Below are 11,069 nucleotides of genomic sequence, written 5' to 3' on the forward strand. Positions count from 1 at the left end.
GTGATGCTGACCTCAGAGTTAGGAAAAGTTCCCTCTTCAATTTTTTAGAAAAGTTTGAGCAGGATTTGTATCAATTCTTGGAATGTTTGGTAAAATTCCCCTCTGATGCCATCTGGTCCTGGACTTTACTTTGGAAAGTTTTTGGTCACTGAATCAATCTCTTACTAGTTATTGGTCTGAGATCTATCTCTTCTTGAGACAGTGTAGGTAGTTTGTGTGTTTCTAGGAATTTGTCCATTTCATTTGTTATCTAATTTGGCACATAGTTGTTCATAGTGTTGCCTAATAATCCTTTTTATTTCTGTGGGTTTAGTAGTGTCTCCCTTCATTTCTGATTTTAGTTATTTGCATACCCCTTTCTTTGTCAGTTTAGCTAAAGTTGTGTTGATTTTATTGATTTTTCTCAAAGTATCAACTTTTGGTTTCACTGATTCTTTTTCTATTCTCACTTATCTTTGTTCTAATCTTTATTTTTTTCCTTCTGCTTGCTTTGAGTTTAGTTTGCTCTTCTAGATCTTCCAGTTTTGGGTTTGACAGTAAAACACTGGATGAATGGGTGTTAGGATGTTGGAGGCAGATCATGGCCATATAAGATAGTGCTGTAAGATCTAAACCCTCAGATCTGAAGGAACTGCAGCCCTAGAAACCATCTTCTTCTTAGGCCAGCATTGCTTCACTTGTCAATTCGTAGTTAAAATTTGGCAAGGGAATACCAAGAGATGTCCAGCTATATCATTTTTGTCTGCTGGTCTCTGGGCACAGCAAGTCCAAAGTACCCAGTGGTAATTGTAGCTTGTAGTTCAATGAAACCCATTCTGACTCCTCTGGCAAGGGTCTACACCCATAGCATCTAGGAGTTCTAACCCTGCAAAGCCAAGGGTTACAAGAATGGGAATCACAAAGGCCTCTAGTGGGCCATTGGGAGGTGATGTTAGTAGGGCTACCCTCTTGGTGCCAGAGCCTGGGTCTGCTGCAGTTATGCTTTTTCTCTATATTTAAGGGTCAGTAAGCTCAAAGAAAGCTTCTGGAACTATGACATTTTCCAAGGCATAGACAATTTTCTACAGATGAACCTATTTTAGGGTTCATGTTTTTCATGAAAAACTGTCCTAGTGACTCCTTTGTTTTTTTCTTTCTTTTCTTTTCTTTTTTTCTTTTTCTTTTTTTTTTTTTTTTTTTTGGTGTTGGGGGTGAGGATTAAAAGCCAAGTTTTATTTCCTTTTTTGGCACCACAGTCAACAATTTAAGGAATGAGTCACTTCAAACCACTCAAGAGTACCAGTGGCAACCCCTTCCTCCCCATGACATTGAGCACAGAGGAAGAGATCCATGGCTATTACCTCTGAAGTATAAAAGAGAATGAACCCTTTCATAAAACAAATCTCAACTCGTAACTGATCTTCAGCTCTGCGTTTTTGCAGTGGCTTTAGTCAGGCAAATTTATCATATTCAGAACATGTGAAGAGTTATGCAGTTCTTGATTTCTCCCTAACATCTTTATTTAATCTGATTCATGGCTTATGGATATTCAGTTCATGTATGTTTAAAGCCCCATCTCAGCCTATCTTAATTCAAACTGAAAAGCAAAAACAAACAAATGAACAAATAAAAAAAATTGAATAAATAAAATTAAATAAAATTAAATAAAAAAGATACCTACCCTGAATCACACATCTCTAGCTATTTGGGGACCAAGTTTCAAATTAGGACCAACTCAGTCATCCATGATGCAATTTGGGACTGATTCCATGTCTGCATCACACTTTTCCTCTACATGGTTACTCCATAAGCTGAGAAAAGCATACCAACCACAATATAGACTTAAATTTAAGGATTTGGGCTTCAACCATTAAATAATACTTTAAAGGAGATTTCATGAATTGTTGCTCTTTTTGGGAATTCATTCAAACAGGGGTTAGGGTAGGACAGTGAAGGTGGTGGTCTCACTTCAGCTCAGAGTTAAATGGTTAAGGTGTCACTTATTTTCTGAAAATTACTAGAGACAAAGGAAATTAAGGATGAGATCAAATACTAAAAACCTCTTTTCAACTTTCTCAGAAGTGGGAAAGGCAAATTGCACTTACTCCATGATGTGAACCCCTTGAGAAACTACCAAATCTACTAAGTGAACCCATATTTTGTGACCCATGAAAATCTTCTCTCCTAGCCACACAGTGTAAATATATAAAAAACATATATTGGCAGATTTCTGAACTTGGCATGACTTCTCAAAACAGCTGTTTTCAGTTGCTTTATTATTGCCTTCCTGCAATTGTCTGTAGTGGGTGACAAAGCTGACATCAGGAGTACCAGAAGGAAGACATCAGAAAGCCCTTGGGGACAGGAATCTCCTGCTGCTGCAAACATTTCTCCAAGAACTGCTTGAGGTCTATGAAGGGCCCATTTGTTATGAGCTTGTGATGGCTTCAATTCAGGGGATGTAGTATTCTTTGATGAGAAATATCATCTTCCAGAACTGGACCTGGTAGTACTGTTTCATGAGGGCATTTCTACACACCTCCAGAAAGTCAAAGATGAGGGTGGCTGTCACATCAGCCAGGGGCTCCATGTTTAAGATCCATGCCAACCAGTGCCAGCCATGATTTAAGCCATGAGGGTGAACCACTTGTCTGTTTCCAAATGGCCACTGGAGCTGGATGATGGCAGCATAGAGATGGATCATCCCAGACATATGTTTTAGAAAGTTGTCCTGCTGCTCCACTTTGGAATACTTTACTTGGAAGATAATCAGAATGCTTGGCTATGAAGGCCATTCCATCCCTGAAAGCTGAATGGAAAGGAACAGAGTAAGGACACTTGATGTAGCTGAGCAAGATGAAGGTCCCCTAACCTTGGGTGGAGCACACAGATCCCAGCTGCTTGGTGATGAGAGGCCACTTCCTCCTCTCCTTGTTTCACAAATTTCTCTGCCAGTTTGTACTGGACAAAGTCCTGTCCCTGTGGGTTAAGTATGATAGACATGGTGCATCCACCAGATTGAACAGGTTTTCCAGAGAGAAGGTGTGGATCTTGTCAAAGATCTCCTTCAGCTTGGAGCCTGCAATTATGGAGATATGGCTTGATGGGTTGGTGGCAGACTTCTGTAGGTCCATCTTTATCTTTTTGACCTGACTGTCCTTGCTGCTGGTCAATCCCTCAGAGGCCAACACACACTGATTGGATGAATCCTGCAGCTGCTGGTTCGTACCTTGGACTGTCTTGTACCTTTACCTGGAGGTCTTCATTCTGATTCCCTTTTGGGCCCTGGCTGGAAGCTGAGGACTCTGGGGGGACCTCTGGCCCCTGCTGCATCTGTGACTCTCACTGCTTTACCTGGGCCTTGTCTTCATCTTGCCTATGCTTGTCCTCACAGGCTTGGGTGATCTCCTGCGGCAAATTTGTAAGGAGGCCGCACATTTCCTGCAGAGCTTGCTCAGCCACAGCTTGGTCCTCTGCTGTAGGAAAGCCATTCTCAGAATTATACCAAGTGATCCCTGAGATGAGACTGTACAGATGGTTGTCTTGGGTCTGGAAGGCAGACAGGTCTATGTGAAGCTGGTCTCTGTGCTAGTCAGGAGTCCAGCTGCTGGTTGAGGTGCAGCAACTCCTCCTGCAGGACATAGGGTCTCCTCAGGTAGATCTGGCCTTCTTCCTTCTGAAGCTGCTCCTGCTCCATTTACTTTAGGTGCTGTTGCTCTGCCTCCCAAGGCTTCAGGTTGAAAACTTCTACTCGGTGATGATGCTCAGCTTTTGGCATCTCCTGGTGCCCCAGAGCTTCTCTAGAACTCTTCTCCATCACTTCCTGTAAGTCCTGAAATTGTTTATGCTGCTTCAGTTCCTTCTGTTCATCAAACTGCTTCAGTTGTTCAGATGCCATCTCAGAGAGGGCTCGCACCCCTAAAGTCTTCAATGCATTTGGTCCCAAAGAGATTGATTTGGAAGATTCTGCTGCTGAACTGCATGTTCCTTTATTTGAATTATATGTAACTTTTTCTTCATTTTCTCTACTTAATTTCTAAAAATAGGGCCTCCTTTTCTTTTCATTCAAGACCTCTTCTCACTTGCTCTTCAGTAAATTTGGCAGTTTTTTCTTTATCCTCAAGGTCCTGTTTCTTATTTTCCTCTAGTTCCAATTGTTGGCAGATAGTTTCTGGGTCCTTATCTATGTACTGGTTATAACATCCTTTTGGTATCTCATCCACTTTTCACATGCCTTCTCTGCCTAGCCACTTAGAAACATTGGAGTTTCCAGCTGAGTAACATTCCTATGGATGTGCTCTTGATGGGAGATATATTCAGTATATACAATGTTGTGGTGGACTCTCTTAATGCAAAGCATCTCCTGAGAAGTTCTAGAAAGTCACTTCAGAAATTCTCTGAAAAAATAATCTGTGAACTGAGGATTTTCTGAAGCCAGCAATAGTTTTCTCTAATGAAATTCAGACATACAGTGGCACTTAGTTATTTTCATCAGATCCAGTGCTGGTTGAGGCTCTTCTAGCAAGACAGACAAATCCATACTGAGATTAGGCATCTATTCCTGTGTAGATGAACTTCTGCCTTTCCTAGAATAGAGGGGGCTGAATGTAGCCAAATTGCTACCAAGTGTCCAGTTGGTATCCCTGGAGTAGAGCCATACTTGGGATTCTGCTTTCCTCTTTGTTATTGGCAGGTTGGGTATTCAAAGGCAGCAGTAGCTAGATTGTCTTTGGAAGATGGCAGTCCATGCTACAGGGCATATAAGTAGCCTTGATTTTTGCAACTGTGGCCAATCCATTCATTTGCCTGTTGGCTGCAGATGAAGGCTGGCTGATGTCAATGTATAGTCATTTTGTCTGTTTAGTTGTTAAGTGCCTTTTCTGTGGTGGATGTTTCCAGCAGGTCTTAACATGGATACAAAACTTATATATTATACATCCATATGCCTTTTACCAGACCTCCTTGTCTCTGGTTTTTGTTCCTTTTTGATCCAGACCTCTGACCTGGATCAGTAGTAGTCATTGGCTACTGCCAGACACACACACACACAGACACACACACACACACACACACACACACACACACAGAGACACACACACAGACACACACACACACACACACACACACACACATTTCTTTCATGGGCCACTTCTCATGACAACTAAAACTGATACGTAGAGCAGCAGCTGAAGCTATCATCCAGTTATTTTCCTCTACATAGGAGGTCCAAGGGGCACATTTTGATATTTGCTGTAATAGAGCACAGCCAAGATGGTGTAGAATTGGAAATAATGTCCTGAGCTAGCATTTGGAACACTTCATCTTTTTTGCCTTAATCCCCAAAACAGCACTGGTGATGCTGACAGAAGAATCTGGGATTGTGGTTCAGGGCATATGCCTGCCCTTTGTGTCTGAGCCCTTGTGATAATAGCTGTGAGGGAGATCTTTTGCTTTATGATAATGAGGAAACTTTGGAAGTAAAGTTGTGATTCTCATTTACTTGCAAAAGTTGAAAGAGCCAATTCTTGGGTGTTTCAGGTCCTGTCTGGTACTCAAGGCCTGATGGGGAATACCATATATCTTGAAGGTCAGAGAATGAATGAGATCTGTCAGTTTTGGGCAGAGGGGGTAGTGGCAAAGATGAATTTCTTGCCCAGTTTGTCGGCTCTGACTTTGAGCCTTCTTATTGTTTCCACCAAAGGTCTTGGAATATGTAGAATGAAATGAGAAAGTCATTTATGTTTCTTATTCTTCAGGATAGAATATAAATATGTAGTAAACTATACCATGGTCTAATATCCTCTTACTGGAGTCCCTGCATTGAGTTTACTATGAAGACTGACCTCCCAACTTGCTAACAGATAAGAGTTCCAAGGCTAAGAGGAGCTCTATAGAGATGTGCACAAACAGCTCTCGGATGGAGGATATAAAACATACCTGCCAAACTGTATCCAGAGCTGGAAACTTCTAAGTCACAGAAGGTATCCTGGAGCACAGGCGGGCCTTCTGTTTGTAGTGATACAGCAGCCTGGCTACATTAAGCTGCAGATGACTCCTGGAAGTCTGGGGGTGGGGTGGGGGAACTGCCAGTTAGCCATCTCTTGAAATTACAGCTTCTAGACTGGCACATTTTTGATGTTACTTTTTGTGGCAGTTATGTTTTCTGTAATCACCTTTCAAAATCAGTAGTATGTTGTGGATCAGTCTTTTTTTTTTTTCTTTGTAGAGTAAGCAGACAGAAAAATTTATTGAGCACACATGTGAGAGGACATGCGGGCACTCTCACAAAGACAGAGGTAAGAGAGGCCCCAGCAATGTGGGGCCATTTGCTTTCATAGATTAGCTTTACTTATCCCACCTCCCCCTTCTTGTTTGGGGCTCTCTTTTCTACCCTCCCTTTGCTCCAGGGTGCTGTCTCATGGTAGATGGTGCATTCTGGTGGGCCGGTTGGCTCCACCAAATTCCATGGATGACTCAGGCAGGTGGGGGTCATTTGGCTTTACCCTTCTCTGTAGATGACTCATTCAGATGGGGGTCTTTGGCCTCCAAGTGCTGTTTATTGCTGTTCTTCTCAGCGATATCTTTCTCCTTGAGGCCTTATAGCTTCTGGGAATTTGCCCTTTGCTCAGCTATCACCCTAATTCTAACTTCACCTCACTACCTCATTCCCCTCTCAGAGACTTCTATCTCCCTTTAATATTAAGGGAATTTGGAGCAACTGTCCATCTTTTGTAATTGTTCAAGCTGTCTGTGGGCCATACACCCTTCTTGTGGAGGACAGAATTCTCTGGCTATGCTACTGAGGGTTGTTGGTTGAGCGTGGGGAACAGGAGTGTAGCCTCTGGCATGGAGAAGTTTGTTGTGAAAGGCTTCCAATCTGGGAGAAACAAATTGGGTGAGAGATTGTATGCATGGTTTGAACAGAAGCAGGAACAAGATGGAGTTCACAGTATATATATTTTAACTCTTAAGGCATTTATTTATTTATTAAAACATTCTTTGCCATGATTTCACATTAGCTTAAAATTCAATTCAGTCTTTCCATTTCTCTACTGAGGTCTCCACTTCAATGAATTACATAAAAGCACCTTTGTTCCCTAAGTGAACCAACTAGATGTTAATACTGCTCTGCTACAAGATAAAAGCTCCTAACTCATATTTAATGGAAAAGGAATGAAACTTCTGCAAAGTGCACTTTTTAAGAAAAGGTACTTTTGCTTATGAAAAGAAACCCCCTCATTCTCCTGATGAATCAATTCAATGTTTCTTAGTTTTCTAAAGTAAAAATCACTCTTTGAGAATTCTCCAAGTCTTCAACAGTAAGGTTCAATACATTGACCTGCTGCATCAATTCAATCAATTCAGCTGCTTCATCATCCCCACCAGGATTCTTTCTCACCACACCTGGGCCAGCCTTAGGCACTGCAGTAGTTCTCTGTGTTGAAATGGGCCTCTGTGGAGCTGCACTGATAGAGCTAAGAGGTTTCTTTGGTTTATTGTGAGCTGGAATAACAAGGGAGGGAGGCACTGCCATTTCTTGACCTTGTCTATCAGCTGCAAGATCATTGGCTTTTCTGTCATAGCTTGCTTCAAAAAACTTGTTGAACAACTGAACAAATCAAAATTGTCCTGAAACTTTCCTTTCACTAATTTGTCCACAGGAATTATTTTGTAAAACCTGCTTGAAGTTTTGAAGTTCTGGATGTATTCATGTTCTAACTTAGCTTGGAATTTCACTTTCTTCAAAGCAATGGGGCCAGGGAACAGCATGTCCATAAACTGACAATAGGCAGCTCCTGAGCACTACTGTTGGATTTTTGTAAAATTCAACTGCAGAGACTCACTGATCCAAGCCATCATGTCATGTTGACTTAAGTTATCACTGATCACTTACATTGAGTATACATTCACTGCCATCTTTGGCTCTTGGCAGGACCACATCCACTGCCCGTGCCCACAGTATATTTTAATTAGAGTTTTCAGGAGCACTGTTGATTGGGGCTTGGTATGTATTTTGGTGTGCTTATGCTCCCAGAATGCAATATGCCAGAAATGGATTGGCTTTTTTTCTTTTTCTTTTTTATAATGAAGAAGCATATTTACTAAATGAAAAAATAGAAGTTAACACAATAAGCCAATATTTAAGAAGGCAAAAGAGAAAGAGTGTGTGCTCTTTAATCTTTCATTGGCTTTCATGTGGTCTTGTGATTAGTGTTGTGAGGCAGCTACATTCCCATGCTTTGTAAAAGGTTGGAAGCAGGTCCTGCCAGTCTGGCTTGGGAACTATAGGATTCCAATACATTTGAAACCAGGTTCAGGACATAGGTGCCAGGACAGATTCTCCTGTACCAGAATCTTCCTTATCTGAATTATTACTGCTAGTCTGGAACAGTTGTTCCACTTGCTTCTGGGTGGTGAAACTTTTGCCAATACTGGTATGTGCCAGTTCTTGGTCCATCTGAGTCATGTATGATTTCAGATTATCGAGAGTTCTTTTCAGAGAAGCCTCTTCCCCAGGCCCCTTTGTTTCAAGATCCAAGTCATCATCACTGTCTAAAGATTCAAAATCTTCCTCCAGATCATCAGGGTCTGACTCAAGGGGGCTTGGCCCTTAAAATATTATCAAAATCATTAAGAAAAGAATCTGCATCAAATGTGATTGGAGCCTCTGAAGGTGTAAGAAAGGAATACGTTTAGCTTTCACATAAAGACAGCATGGAATAGGGAAAATGGAGGCAGAACCAGCTTAAACAAGCCCTGTGGTAAAGGGAAGAAAGAGAATCTGTGCCAACTCCTTATATGGAAAAGTAACCATGGTTACTGGAATGTAAAGAGATATGAGGTAAAATCAGAGGCGGGAACTCCCAGCAGAAAATTTAAACTGAATGAACTCTTTTGGATAGGCTGATCAATTCAAAATCTCAATGAGCTAGTTGGCTCCTTGGATAGGCTGTACAAATTAAAATCTTAAAGATGGGCTAGTTAGCTCTTTCGGATAGGCTGTAACCTCTGTAGTACCCAGTCAATGGGGAAATGGGAGGGACTTGCGCATTAGGAATAGGAGATTAAAAGATCGCCATTCTCTTCCTCTGGTGCACCAGCCTACCACGTTTTTGGCCGTGTGCCCTTTCTTGCAGACTGTAAATAAATTCTTTTCTCCTCCAGAACCGGGTGAGCATTTTTTGTATAATGCTTGTTTCTAACAACTTGGGAGCTTGTCTGGGATCTGAAGCTTTGGAGGGGGACCCCTGAGGTTGACAAAGGGAAGGCATGCCCCACTGATTGAGTGGTCTCAGACTCCGCCATTGGGGGCCCATCTCCGGCAGCTAAAGGGCCCAAGACCAGATGTTTGGATCTGCTGGTTGTGGATGAGAAAAAGGGGAAAAGGGAAAGCCTGCCTCTGGTTGACCAGGCAACTCTGTGCACAGACCAAGGTAAGGAAAGAAATATTATATTACCTTGGTGGTTGAAACATTCTAAGAGTCTGGGGCAGATCCTGAGGGAAAGATGCCCAAAGAAGACTCAGAATGGGGACATTCTGATGAGCCTAGAGCTGATCCTAAGGGAAAGATGCCCAGGCAAGACTCAGAATGGGGAATTGAGGCAGTCAGCCAGCTAGGAATAAAGGGAAGGGGGTACCTTTAGGGTCCCCCAGGAACATTTCTCTAAATAATCCGTTGGAAAACACGTTAAAACATTGGGCTGAAAGTGATCAGACCAAGGGAAATGATAAAAGAAAATGATCAAATATTATTACATTTAGACAAAAAAAAAAAAAAAAAAAAAGGCATTTTGCTGCCAGATGTATTCTGGCCAAAATATAAGGCAGATGAGGGTTGGCTCTGTGCTGACCTCATGTGTCATGTTAATAAAAATAAACCTTTTTCCAAGGTAGAATCAAACTGTGCCATGTGCTGGCTGCAGGGAAAGGAGAAACTAAAACCTGGGATAAGCATTCCCCCATCTATGGTTTCCCCTCCCCCACTGGGGCAGGAACCATTAAAGCCTGGGGTTTTGGTGGAACCAGTCTATGCCCCCAGGCAATTGGAGAGCCGGTTAATGCTGACTGCTCCAGTAATTACAACCCACCAAAAGTTAAGGAATGAAAGAAAAAAAATGGAGAGAGATCCAAAAGTTTCAGTTTCTGAAGGCTCCTAAAGAAAGAAAGGTGAGAATCATTAATGAAAAGCCTAGTAAGGCTAGCTGAATAACAATTAAATCAATTCTTAGACTCTGGTTTATATAAATATCCCCTTCTTGGGAGAAGAAAGGGGAATGGGAAACAGGGTGGCTATGAGAGAAAGAGAGAGGAATCATCCACCTAAAATAAAATTGGCTGTACCCAAACCCCCAAAAGAACCATGGAAGTTGAGGTCTGAAGTCAAGTGGTCTCGGGCTGGGAGAGTGGAGTGTCCCACATGCATGAAAAAGGTGAGTTTGCCCTAGAGGTTGAGGGTGGACCTTCGCCTCAATGCTCTAGAAAAGTTTTGCCACCACAAGACCCAGAGGGTGGAGCACATTCCCATGGAAATGGGGAGAGCCTGGCCACCACCCCACTGTTCAGAGAGGGTAGAGCCTTTGCCCCAGAGAAGCAGAGTCTGGGTGGCACCCTGATGTTTAAGGAGGGTGGGGCCAAAAAGGTAATCTCCCCAACATCACCCCAGACTTTGGAGAGAAAAGGGCTGCCACAAAAGCCTCTGAAAAGGGTTGGACTCCCACTCTCTCAAGTCCCAAGAATACAATGCCATTCTGTTTTTGACTCTCAGACTTTAAAAGGTCAGCTGTATAAAGGAATTTTAGCCTAATACTCAGAAAAGATCCAAAATATGGATGAATGGCTGAAAAAGCCATTGGAGGAAATATTCAGAGTCTACAAGGCAGGGAGGAAACAGACAAAAGTGAGAGAAATAATTGGAGCAGTTTAAAAAAAAAAGAAGGGGGAATTTGTAGCATGGGGTTTGTGTGATTCTCTATTCAAATACTTATGTGGGGCTAAACAGGTATTAATGAATACTTTTTCATATTTTAATGTGTTGTGTAATTAAGTCTAAGGCATGTGGAAGTTACATTTAAAGTTCCTTAATATGTGT

At 42.1% G+C, this 11,069-nt stretch overlaps 2 pseudogenes; both read right to left on the bottom strand.

Annotated features, from left to right (window-relative positions):
• Nucleotides 1-1,192: 1,192 nt before the first annotated feature.
• Nucleotides 1,193-5,001, bottom strand: LOC119530317 (annotated as a pseudogene).
• Nucleotides 5,002-6,079: 1,078 nt separating this feature from the next.
• LOC119529552 lies at nucleotides 6,080-8,735 on the bottom strand (annotated as a pseudogene).
• Between the last annotated feature and the right edge of the window lie 2,334 nt (nucleotides 8,736-11,069).

This window comes from Choloepus didactylus, chromosome 3 (assembly GCF_015220235.1).
Source record: "Choloepus didactylus isolate mChoDid1 chromosome 3, mChoDid1.pri, whole genome shotgun sequence".
Lineage (NCBI taxonomy): Eukaryota > Metazoa > Chordata > Mammalia > Pilosa > Megalonychidae > Choloepus > Choloepus didactylus.